This window comes from Neofelis nebulosa, chromosome X, assembly GCF_028018385.1.
Source record: "Neofelis nebulosa isolate mNeoNeb1 chromosome X, mNeoNeb1.pri, whole genome shotgun sequence".
Taxonomy (NCBI): Eukaryota; Metazoa; Chordata; class Mammalia; order Carnivora; family Felidae; genus Neofelis; species Neofelis nebulosa.
The window spans coordinates 113203564-113215718 of NC_080800.1; the positions used below are offsets into that span (position 1 = coordinate 113203564).

General features: G+C 44.6%; 1 pseudogene; it reads right to left on the minus strand.

Moving 5' to 3' along the window:
• Window positions 1-4192: 4192 nt before the first annotated feature.
• On the minus strand, window positions 4193-4619 carry LOC131502153 (proteasome maturation protein-like; annotated as a pseudogene).
• Window positions 4620-12155: the final 7536 nt, after the last annotated feature.

Consider the following 12155-nt stretch of genomic DNA (forward strand, 5'->3'; position numbering starts at 1 on the left):
GAGAGAGAAAGAGAGAGAGAGTGAGCAGGGGAAAGGCAGAGAGAGAGGGAGAATCCCAAGCACGCTCGTTGTGGTCAGCACGCAGAGCCCGACACAGGGCTTGAACTCATGAAACTGTGAGATCATGACCTGAGCTGAAATCAAGAGTTGGCGACTAACCCACCTGAGCCACCCAGGTGCCCTGAAACTGTATTCCTTTCTCACACCATACACGAAGACGAACTAGAAATGGATTAAAGATCTAAATGTAAGACCTGAAACCATAAAACCCCTAAAAGAAAACGTAGGCAGTAAACTCTTGGACATCAGTCTCGGTAATACTTTTGGATTTGTCTTCTCAGGCAGGGGTAAGAAAACCAAAAATAAACAAGTGGGACTACATCAAACTAAACACTGAAGGAAGCTATCAACAAAACGACAAGGCAGCCTATTGAATGGGAGAAGATATTTGCAAATGATACATCCTATAAAGGGTTAATATCCAAAATATATGAAGAACTCGTACAACTCAACACCAAAAAACAATCCAATTAAAAACTGGGCAGAGGACCTGAATAGACATTTTTCCAAAGAAGACATACAGATGGCCAACAGACACATGAAAGCATGCTCAACATCACTAGTCATCAGGGAAATGCAAATCAAAACCACAATGAGATATCGCCTCACGTCAATCAGAATGGCTAGAATCAAAAAGGTAAGAAATAACAAGTGTTGGCAAGGATGTGGAGAACAGGGAACCCTTGCACACTGTTGGTGGGAATGTAAATTCGTGCAGCCATTATGAAAAACAGTATGGAGGTTCCCCCCCCCCCCCCCCAAATTAAATAGAGAACTATCCTATGATCCAGCAATCCCACTTCTGGGTATTCATCTGAAGAAAACAAAAACACTAATTTGAAAAGATAAGTGCACCCCCCCCCATGTTCATTGCAGCATGATTTACAATACTTACGATACAAAAGCAATCTAAGTGTCCATCCATACATGAATGGGTAAAGAAGGCGTAGTATACACAATCACAAATGTGTGCGTGCACACACGTGCACACAAACACACACATACACGCACACGCACACACCGGAATATTACCCAGGCATAAAAAAAAAAAAAGGAATGAAATCTTGCCACTTGCGACAACATGGGTGGGCCTACAGGGTATTAAGTGAAGTAAGTCAGTCAGAGAAAGACACGTAGGATTTCACCTATATGTGGAATCTAAAAAACGGAACAAATGAACAAACAACCAGAAACAGACTCACAGACACAGAGAACGAACTAGTGGTAGCCAGAGGGGAGGGGGTGGGGGGATGGGCAAAAAGATGGAGGGCATCCAGAGGTACAAACTTCCAGTTAGAAAATAAATAGGGGAGGGGCGCCTGGGTGGCGCAGTCGGTTAAGCGTCCGACTTTAGCCAGGTCACGATCTCACGGTCTGTGAGTTCGAGCCCCGCGTCAGGCTCTGGGCTGATGGCTCAGAGCCTGGATCCTGTTTCCGATTCTGTGTCTCCCTCTCTCTCTGTCCCTCCCCCGTTCATGCTCTGTCTCTCTCTGTCCCAAAAATAAATAAACGTTGAAAAAAAAGAAAATAAATAGGGGATGAAAAGCATAGCATAGGGAATATAGTCAATAATATTGCAATGACTTTCTATGGTGACAGACGGTAACTAGACTTACCGTGGTGATCATTCTGTAATGTATATAAGTGTTAAATCACTATTCTGTACACCTGAAACGAATGTGATATTGTATGTCAGCTATGCTTCAACAATAAAAACAGAAATCTTCCATTAGAATTCTTTTCACGTAGGAATCGTGAAGTGCAGTGACTCCTAGGACAGAGAGACAGGAGCGTTTGTGTTCAGTGGGGACGAATGCCCGGGTCAGCGTTGTAACAGAATGGAAATATTTCTGAGCTTCTCAACCTGCGGACAAGGCTAGATTGGATGGCTGAGGACTTTTCCCGAAACCGACAGGATGCTGAACCATCGTCAAGTCTACCAATCAGGTACAAGGAAAACAATCTCCAAAACAATGAGAAGCACTGAAACCAGGGCAAGAAGAGCGGAAGTTAGACCCAGAAATAACTCTGCGAGTGAGGGCTGTGATCAGTGTTTGGCAAAGGAAGAAAATGAAATACCACCGTTCTGTGGAAATACAGAATTTCTGAAGAGCCTCGCCTGGAAGCACAACCCTATCGATGGGCTCCTGATGCAGTGGCTGCCTCTGCAGGTGCCTTTTCGCCTCACATTCTCACATACATGCACATTTCTCCTTTCTGTTTGGAAGCTGAGATTGATATCGTCTATGTAGGATTCGGCTGAAAGAAAGAGATTTCCAGAATTGAAGTTCCCTCTTGCCCGAACAGTATTAGCAGGCCTGGAATGGGTTTTATTCCGGGGGAAGCTTTTTATTCATACGTTCGCTTACAGACACACCAAATGCCTGATCATCAGGAAGATTTTAATCTTCACAAGGCGACAAGCAGTTTTGGTTGCTATGGCATTTGTCAATATCATTTCCATTACACAGCCTCTTACAGAACCTTCATTTCTATAAAACCTACTCAGGATTTCAGTCCTACTGCTGCTACTTTTTTTGTTGCTGTTGGCCAAATATGTCGTGGTTATAGTATTGACAAAGCTTTCCGGGGCAACACCAACTCCATTTCTTCAAGCATTAACAATACCAGGGTAGCTGTGACATTGCAGTTCTTTAAAACTGTCTCGGGATTTCTGTACAGATGACGGCTTTGAATCTGGCATTCTTTTCTGCCAGGCTAGAAAAGTAAGCTTTTGCAAATACATTGAAGGGGAAATTAATTTGTAGCTAAGTGGGAGTGGGGGAGATATGTGACATGTTATATAAGCTTCTAAAATGTCTTGTTCCTTCAATGGGTACTCTTATGACTAAAAGTTGATTTCTCCTGGAGGTGGGGTTAGTTTTCATCAGAAATGTGATGGTATGTCTTACATTAGTTATTAATTGGTAGAATCTCTGTTTTGCGTGTGCCCCGGAGAGGGTGGGATTAGCTCTTTGTCCCAGATTGGTTTTGAAATTGAGGCCGATGATCCCATTCATGCACCAAAGGTGGTATGGAAAAGCTACCATGAGGCTCTTTAGGGGCAACGGGGCAGGCTCCCAAGCTGGTCCATTTAGCTTGAATGAAGGAAGACGCTAGTGGCTTTGGTTTTATTGAGATTGGGGCCTGGGGTAGGGGTGAGGGTTCCTATGCACGGGCTGAGGTTCTGGTGGTTCGATCTACCCTGTCGGCACAAAGGGAGGGATTACCCAGGCTTCCTTATGGGCTTGCTCAAATGTGGGACAAAAGGCAGAGGAGGAGCGAGGCTTCAAAGATGTCAGCAAGCAAAAAAATGGAGTCAGAGTCTTTTTTTTTTTTTTTTTTTAACAGGCTCCAGGCTCTGAGCCATGGGCATGTCCGAGCCCGACGTGGGGCTCGAACTCACAGACTGCGAGATCATGACCTGAGCCGAAGTCGGACGCTCAAGTGACGGAGCCACCCAGGTGCCCCAGACTCTTTTTTGTTGTTGTTGTTGTTGTTGTTTTGTTTTAAATCGACATATCCTAGTTGCTTTATTTAATTTTTCACTTTAAAACAAGACCAAAATCAAAACCTTCCAACTTATACTTTTCAACCTGAAAGAATCAAAGAATAGCTATAATTCTAAAATAGCATCAATACAGCCAATATTATTCTTGTGACTATTAATGAGCTATACTGAAACAAGGTAAGATATAAATACCTGGCTTTGTACTTAATTTGAAGTGTTGCCACTAAAATCAATTACATGTGTTTATTCTGAAAGACATTACTGGGAAGGTTGCAGACTCAAATGCTGATGATGGTTTCAAAATTAAATTTATAGAATACCCAGAAATAGGTTGCATTGTAGACCTGTAGACAGTTTTCAAATTCTCATTAACAACAATTTTTTAAAAAGGCGTAGAAGGCTACTCTTTTCATATAAATTGGGAGTTTTAACATCTCCCTTTAGTGCCTTCAATTGTCACATGGCAATAAACCAAAGTCCCAAATAATTTCAAATGATGACAGATACTCTTTAGGCAAAATTCTCGTTTCAGTGCGTTTAATGTCGTGTACATCAAATTAGAGTAAAAAGATGACTATGAACAAGGTGTAGCCCCTGTATTTTCGTGAACAGCACCCCAGATTATGGCAAACCCAGTTTATATTCCACCATCAAGTTCGGTTCTCCCATTAGTTCACTTTGTGATGGCTCATTAAGAATATGTTCAAATGCAATAGTCTGATCATTACCCCTCAAAGTATCCAGTGAAAGGTTAGAGCTTGGAGGAAATGGAAGACGCTGAACCCGCTGTACTGCCTTGAATTCCATTTGTAATTTTAGTGGAACAAACAGACCCTGGATGTTTCTCAGTATGGAAGAATTCATTTTATCTTGGTTGAGCTGGAAATTTTTTTCTGATATTTCAAGAGGATGACTAGGCAAAAGTTCATTCTTCACACAAGGAAGACCTTTTCGAAGAAGATCATGACTTTCATAAAGGTCCACTTGCTCAAAGTTCAGTAACTGGAATGCTGTCCTTTAGCTGTGATCCGAGACCTTTGACATTCATCTTCAACTTGCTCTGTGAACAGTCTCTCCACCCTGTTATCATTAGCCGGCCCCACTGCTCACTTGGAGTCAGCTTCTTTATTACAATTCACCTTTGATGTTTCACAGATGACTCAGTTGTACCTTATTTCATTTATTTGAATTTGAATGTGTTTAAGAAAGCCGTTATGATGCTTTATGAGGGCTGCAGCCTGCAACCAGTTTAAGGGAAGGGAATGTTCCACTGGATACCTTGCTCAAGAGCCCAGCATTGTGTATTTTACGAAGTGACATGAATGCCTTGTTCACCATCAGTGATGTCTGGAACTCTGAAGAGAATAAGGAGTGCCTGGCTGAGACCTTGTATTGTGGCATTAAATACATGCAGAGAGAAGTGTGACCTTGGTTTATATTTTGGGTATCTGTGAGGCAATAAATTCCCGGTGTTCCTTACCCCAAGAGGGGCAACCTTGGATAAGGAATTGTTGCCACTGGTCAGACCAGAGGGCCAGATCAGTGGAAATAGCACAGGAGTCTGTAAAAATGTGCGTATGCGACCGATTGTTGGCCAGGTATTGTCTAGTGCTAAGATGATGGCCTGAAGTTTGGCTCATTTTGCTGACAGTGGCATCCTCTCTTTGATTAGGGACATCCAGGTTAGATGACAGACAGCAGCTGTCCAGCAGCACTGCTGAATGTAAAGGGTACAAACTCCCTTTTCTGATCACTCAGTTGAACTCAAGGGGCTCCCCATGTGGTCATTGAGCATAAGAGAGGGATACTATTTTTCGGCACCATCGTATCTGTTAAGAACACTGAGGAAGGGGAGGGCCCCCTTCTTAGAGGTGAGATATACCAGAGGCCAGGTTTGTAAGTATCATGGAAGTATCATTTTCGTTTCATAAGAAGGGGTGTTGCCTCCACGATCAAAAGAATACTGAGTCACCGGTGAGAGTTTCCGTCTTCAGAAGGGCCCAGTATAGAGCTAGCATTTGTTGCTCCAATGACGTGTAGCATGGGGCCGAGAAGAAAAGTTGTTTTGTACTACAGAAAAACCAGGTTCTTCTGCACAGACAACTTATAAGCCATCATAGGTGGTCCAGAGACTCTAGAAGGCATGAGAGGAGGTTGCTAAAGCCACTACAGTGAAAGACACGAATGGGAGTGCCTGTTGTTTTGTAGAGCCTTGTTGGAGGGAGCCCCATTCAAGATGAACTGATTTGTAAGTAACAGCATAAAGTGGGCTGAAGTAAAAAATTTTAAACAAGGAATATGTTGCCTCCAGAACCCAAACGTGTCTGAAAGATGTTTGGGTTGTTTTAATGACGTAGGTGCTGAGAATGTCAGTAGTTGTTTCCTAACAGTATCAGCAATGGAGTGGCCCTTGGCTGACCAAACGATTCCCAGTTATTTGAATACCCTGATTGAGTGTGTCAAATGCATCTCTTTGGAGATGATGTCATCAGTGTGATATCATACCTCTGCTCTTAGGGAAAGTTGGATGGCTGCAAAGGTGGTGTGCAATGGTAGGGCTGTTGAGATACTCTGTGTGTAGCTGGGTAAAGGCCTACTATGTCTCTTTGATGATGAGGGCAAACTTCAGCGGAGAGACTATTGAAAAAAGCCCTGAATAGAACATATTCAGCAAATCTACAATAGCCAAAGATGTTTCCAGTTGTGGGTTGCATGGAGTCAATAATTTCAATAATATTGGGTGTGTATGTGGCAAGTGTATAGGAAAGAATTTAACCGTGTCCAAAGGCAGGTCCAGCCTTCGCCCTTGGCTTCTTAGAGGTGGTGTTTAAGCCCTTGAAGTGGCATGCTTAACGGGAATATCTTTGTTTGCCTTGGGGCCTTGGGCTATACCAACAACGCAATTTAGGGTGAGGGCTTTGTGTCACAGAGTATCAACTGACCTCTGGAGGGGCTGGATATTGAGGCCAGCCACACGGATGGCCGACCAGCTTTGTGTGGTCAAGCCCCAACAAAGACTCTGGACCCAAGGCTCAGGTGAGCTCCCCTGATTGGCAATAGCCCATGTGTATTGGCACATTCTGGATGCCAGGAAAGTAGTACTGTCCGTGACTCTGTGGAGAGAGGACAACCGGAAGCTCCACATTTGGAACTTTCTTAGACTTTGCCTTGCGTATGTCTTCCCTTGGCTGGTTTTAGTCTGTATATTCTTTCGGTGTAACAAACTATAACTGTGAGTATAACAGCATTTAGTTATCCCTATGAGTTCTTGTTTTCAAAGTTGACTTATTTATTTATTTATTTATTTATTTATTTATTTTCTAATGTTTATTTTTGAGAGAGAGAGACAGAGCGTGAGCAGGGGAGGGGCAGAGAGAGAGGGAGACACAGAATCCGAAGCAGGCTGCAGGCCCCGAACTGTCAGCACAGAGCCCTACGTGGGGCTCGAACTCACAGACCGTGAGATCATGACCTGAGCTGAAGTCAGACGCTTAACTTATTGAGCCACACAGGCTCCCCTATTTATTTATTTTTTAAAGTAATCTCTACACCCAATGTGGGGCTCAAACTCATGACCCCGGGATCAAGAGTTGCATGTTCCAGCCAACCGGGTGCCCCAAAGATTTTTTTTTTTAATTTTAGGCAAGCTCCACACCAGACATGGGGCTTGAACTCACTACCCTGAGATCAGGAGTCCCATGTTCTATTGACTCAGCCAGCCAGGTGCCACTCTATGGATTCTTCTAGTGAATTACTGAAGCCTAGTGTGATCGCAAGAATGCTTAAACTTACAATTGGTGTCAGAAGTGAGGGCAGTCTTGTGAACTGTGCTCCCTGTAACTTTGGAGGGGCCTCAATCAGGGGTGCCATGTAGTTAAGGTTGAAGCAATCCACTGTTGGGCACTATTCATTTTAATCAGGCCTGAGCATTGGCCAGTTTGGGCTACTGGGTATGATTAACGAATTTTAAACAGCAGGGAAGAGGTCCATGTGATTTCATTTATATCAAGCCAATTGTAACTATGAAATATTTAATTTTATTTTGGTTTATTACTCATTGGGTCAGAGTGGCTATGCCCACTATGGGCATGGATGACCACGGGCAATTTAGCCAAGATGGTAGTTCTGATGGTTAAAGTGAGGCATACCTCTTTGTCCTTTATTTCATATTTGGTAATTCCCCTAAGCATGTAGAGATCCCCAGGTATAATTGTAATTTGGGCCCCAGCACCAGTTAGGCCACGAAAGTTTGCCAATTGGTGCATTTCAGCAGATGTTAATTTAGAATGTATGTTTTCGAGTGCAAAAGCCAATAAGAACCCTATTATTTTTGTGTTGCATATGTTATTTTGGTAAAATTTGGATTTATGATTGAGTCAAATTTCAGGCCTCTGTTTCAGTTTCTCTTTCCTCAGCCTGTATGAAAAGATTTTTGATTTCATTTTTTGTTTTGGTGGTTATTGGATATACCTCGTGTTGGGGGAATCCTCTCTACCCTGGTCATGTTTATAAGTTTATTCCTCTAGAAAGTCTCAAACCAATATCATCACATAGAGAGACCTTTCTTATGGCAATTATTGTCTTATTTGGTCTAGAGACTCTGGGCTTAAAATGAGTTTGAATTAACCTCTTGGCATGTCGACCAGCTGTGGCACTAAATAGAACCTAGAGTGTTCATTGGTCCATTTTACAATTGTCCACTGGAGTGATGGTGCCCTTTGGCTCTTTAAGAGGGGTGGGGATAGAGCATTCAGTGTGCTTCTCATAAGGGTGTGTGCCATGGGAGTACCATGGGTCTTTTCCCCCCTATGATTCTGAGGATCAGAATCTTTGTTTCTTTCACCAGACACATTTAGGGTCCTAATGAGCCATCTGCTTTTAGGAGTGTGATCTCAGCACTGCACACGGTGACTATTTTCCCTCATACCGGTGACCACCCATGACCATGATATTGCACACGGTATCAGTCTTTTTCCTGAACGCTTTATAAAACGGGACAAATGCCTGGCTGAAACCCAACCGATGGTCACAGAGTAAGAGTCATTCCCTCGAGTCTAGCGTCAGTCATAGCTCGTGCAGGAGTAGAAAACAGATGATTCGCTCTGAGACGGTGGTGCCCAGCCTAGGGCTACATTAAGAAGGGTCCCCAGCCCATACTCCTGCCCTACCTGGCTTGGTCCTATCTGAAACCGGGGCTCGCTAGGACTTACGAAATGCCACGACGGCTCTAATGCAAGCTCGCTAGCAGGCAGCAGGCAGGAGCTCACAGTGCACACTTACCGGCAGGGTGTGGAGTCAGTTAGTAAGCTGTGAGTGATCGAAGTAAGACCTCCAGGAGCTGATGGTCCATCTCTTAGATCATCCGGCCGTCAGCACCAATGGTCTCGAGGTTCCCTCGCAGAGCGCAACACCAGGCCCTCTACCCCCGCCCCCTCAAAATGGGTTTGGATCTTGAGGCCGATGAGGTCGCACATGCAGCAAGAGGGCGTGAAAAAGTTTGTTATTCACGTCATGAGGCTTTCTGGGGGGAGGAGGGCTGAGCTTGAGTGGCTCAGGTTTGTATTGTGAGTAGAAGATGGGACTGGGGTGAAGATTCTGGCACCTGGGGTTCGGGTGCTCTTGGTTTGGACTTGCTCACCAGCACCAGGGGACAGATGCCCAGGCTGTCTTGTGGCCTTGATAGACGTAGGACAAAAGGGGAAAAGGGAAAAGGAGCTTGAAAGGTGTCGGCAGTCCAGTATCAAAGACGGAGCTAGACTTTTTTGTTACAATCTCCCCGTCCCTTCACGTGATATGTTGGGGCACAACTACAGTTAATGGGGAATGTAAGAGCGATAAAACGATGAAACTGCCAAATTACTTCAAGGGAAAATACCACAGACTGACTTCAGAAGGAATCGGTTGGGAGACAAAAATGATCATCACACATCACAGAAGCAAAAACAGAGCTCAGGAATGAAATGACTTCAGCCAAAGCTGAAGAAAATGGGGCATTCCGAGGCTGTGCCATGGGCAGTTCCTGAGGGCCCCCAAGCCGTTGAGAGAAAGTAAACGCCTAGAACCATCCCATTTGATACGTTTTCAAGGAAGGGCTAAGTTTTCAAAAAGCCCTTTGCTTGCACTTAGTCCTCAAGCCATCTGTGTCTCTGACACCTTTCTGTCTCTAAACTAATCAATTTGACGTAGCCACATTGCTCTCTGTCCCGCTGGGCTGTCCAATATGGTGGCCACTAGCCATGGCTGGCTGTCTATTAAGTCCTCGGCAGGTGGTGCGTATGAACTGGATGGTGCTGAGAACATAAAACACAAAGGCGTAGATTTTATATTTCTTTTTTAGGGTCGCTCTACCAAAATACAACAAACGGTGTGTATTAGGACTTCCACACCTTTTGGGGGCACATGATTCAACTCATAACAGATTTCAAGGATTTGGCATGGTACAAAGAAAACAGAAGATCTCATTTATAATGGTTTTGTTCATTGCATGTTGAAGCCATAGTATGTCGGATATTTGAGGGGCTAAATAAAATATACATGAAAATGAACAATACCATTTTCTTTTGATTTATACAAAATGCGGCTACTAGAAGAATTTAAAATGACCTACGTGGTTTTGCATCCGTGGCACAAGTTCTACCAGATAGAACCTCTCTAAAGCAGAGGTTGGCAAACTGGGGCCTAAATCTTGCCCACTGCCTGTTTTATAAATAAAGTTTTACCGGAAGACAGCCACGTCCATTCGTGTATGTATTGCTTATGGCTGCTTTCCTGCTACAATAGCAGATTTGATGAACCGTAACCGAGATCGTATGGCCTACGAAGCCTAAAAAGTTACTCTGTGGCCTTTTACGAAACCTAAAAAGTTACTCTGTGGCCTTTTACATAAAAAGTTTGCTGACGCCTGTTTTAAACAGTGGCCCTGATCCTGAAACTTCCCTGCTTTGGAACCGACAGTGTCGCCTTTTTGCTTATTGGAGACTCTCCAGCCGGCCAGCTCCGGCCCCTGTCTCACCTTACCCTCTCACTGAGCAGAGAGAGAGGAAGCTCTTTTAGGCCAAGAGCTGGGCCTCTGGCTCCTCTTGTAGACCCTGCGCAGCAGAGCCACTGTTTGGCACCCTAGGGCCATAAGAGACGTTCATAGAATTAACGGCAAATAGGCACTCGGTAGGGTGTGGGGGGGAGCTGACTCTGAACAGAGCTGAGCTCTACTGGGCTTCCACTGCCTCCCATCAGATGTGCGCAGGAAAACCCCACATCAAGGCAGCTCTGGATTCTGTCTGCAGGCACCGTAAGGTCTGTAGGTCTGAGCTCTTACTGCTGCTTTTGATAACTGCAGCTATCATTTATTGGGAACTGACCGTGTGCCAGGCATTTTGCTAAAGGCCTTATTTCATGTAATCTTCCCAGGCCCAGGAGGTCAGGACGGTCAGTTCCACTCGAACTCCTCTTTCGAAAAAATGTGAAGTCGTTTTCCGACTAGTGTGGCTGATAGAGTCGGGAACAATCTGAGCATAACATGAACTTCGTATTTGCTCACGTATGCTTTCCTCCGCAAGACACACGAGTTGAGCGCAGGAAACTGCACCCACCTGAACCGAACCACACAGGGATACACGAAGCATGTGCGAGCATGTGCGAGCATGCACAGACACGCCCCTAGACATCCCACAGCTCTCTCAGTTCCCCACGTGTGATGGGAGCCACAGCAGTCCGCAGCTGCTCTAGCCCCTCTGTCTGATCTCAGATCGCCCTCCTTCCCCTGCCTGGCAAGAATTCACAGGCTACAGCCCTTCCGACAGCTATCTGCACAAGCAAACCTCAGGTCTTTTTAAAGTGCCACATTTGTTGTCGTATTTATGTATTACTTGACCATTTAACATGCACAAAATGGCCATGCTGTTTTTATTCGGTTCCTGTCTTCCAGAACATGTTGCTGATGAAGGTTTTGAGTTGTTGTGCCTCTCAACTTATCTTTTCCCGTGAATCCTGTGACTTTGAACGCACAATTTGACATAGCGTGGGATTTTTAGGAACACATACATCACGTTGTAGCAGAACCGACTGTCCTGTAATCACTCCCATTTTGCAGGTGGGAAAACTGAGGTCTTAAGAGGCAAAGCGATTTATTCAAGGTCACATAGCTGCGAGGTCTTGGAGCTGGATTTTGAACCCAGAGCTCTCTGATTCCATAGCTTAAGCCCTGAATTGCCCCCACTGCATAGATTTACAGGCCATAAACGAAACTACTTTTGGCTATTTCTGTTTTTAATTTTTTTTTATTATTTATTTGAGTGAGAGAGAGAGAGAGAGAAAGCGGGAAGGGCAGAGAGAGAGAGAGGGAGACACAGAATCTGAAGCAGGCTCCAGGTTCTGAGCTGCCAGCACAGAGCCCGAGGTGGGGCTCAAACTCACGAACCGTGAGATCACGACCTGAGCTGAAGTCGGACGCTTAACTGACTGAGCTACCCAGGCGCCAGGGCTATTTCTGTTTTTAAAACAGAAATCGGAGAGGTCTGGCAGAAAGTAGGCAAGAGACTTTGCTTTACTTCTTGTGATTGTTTTGTTTTGTTTTTTTGTTGCTTGG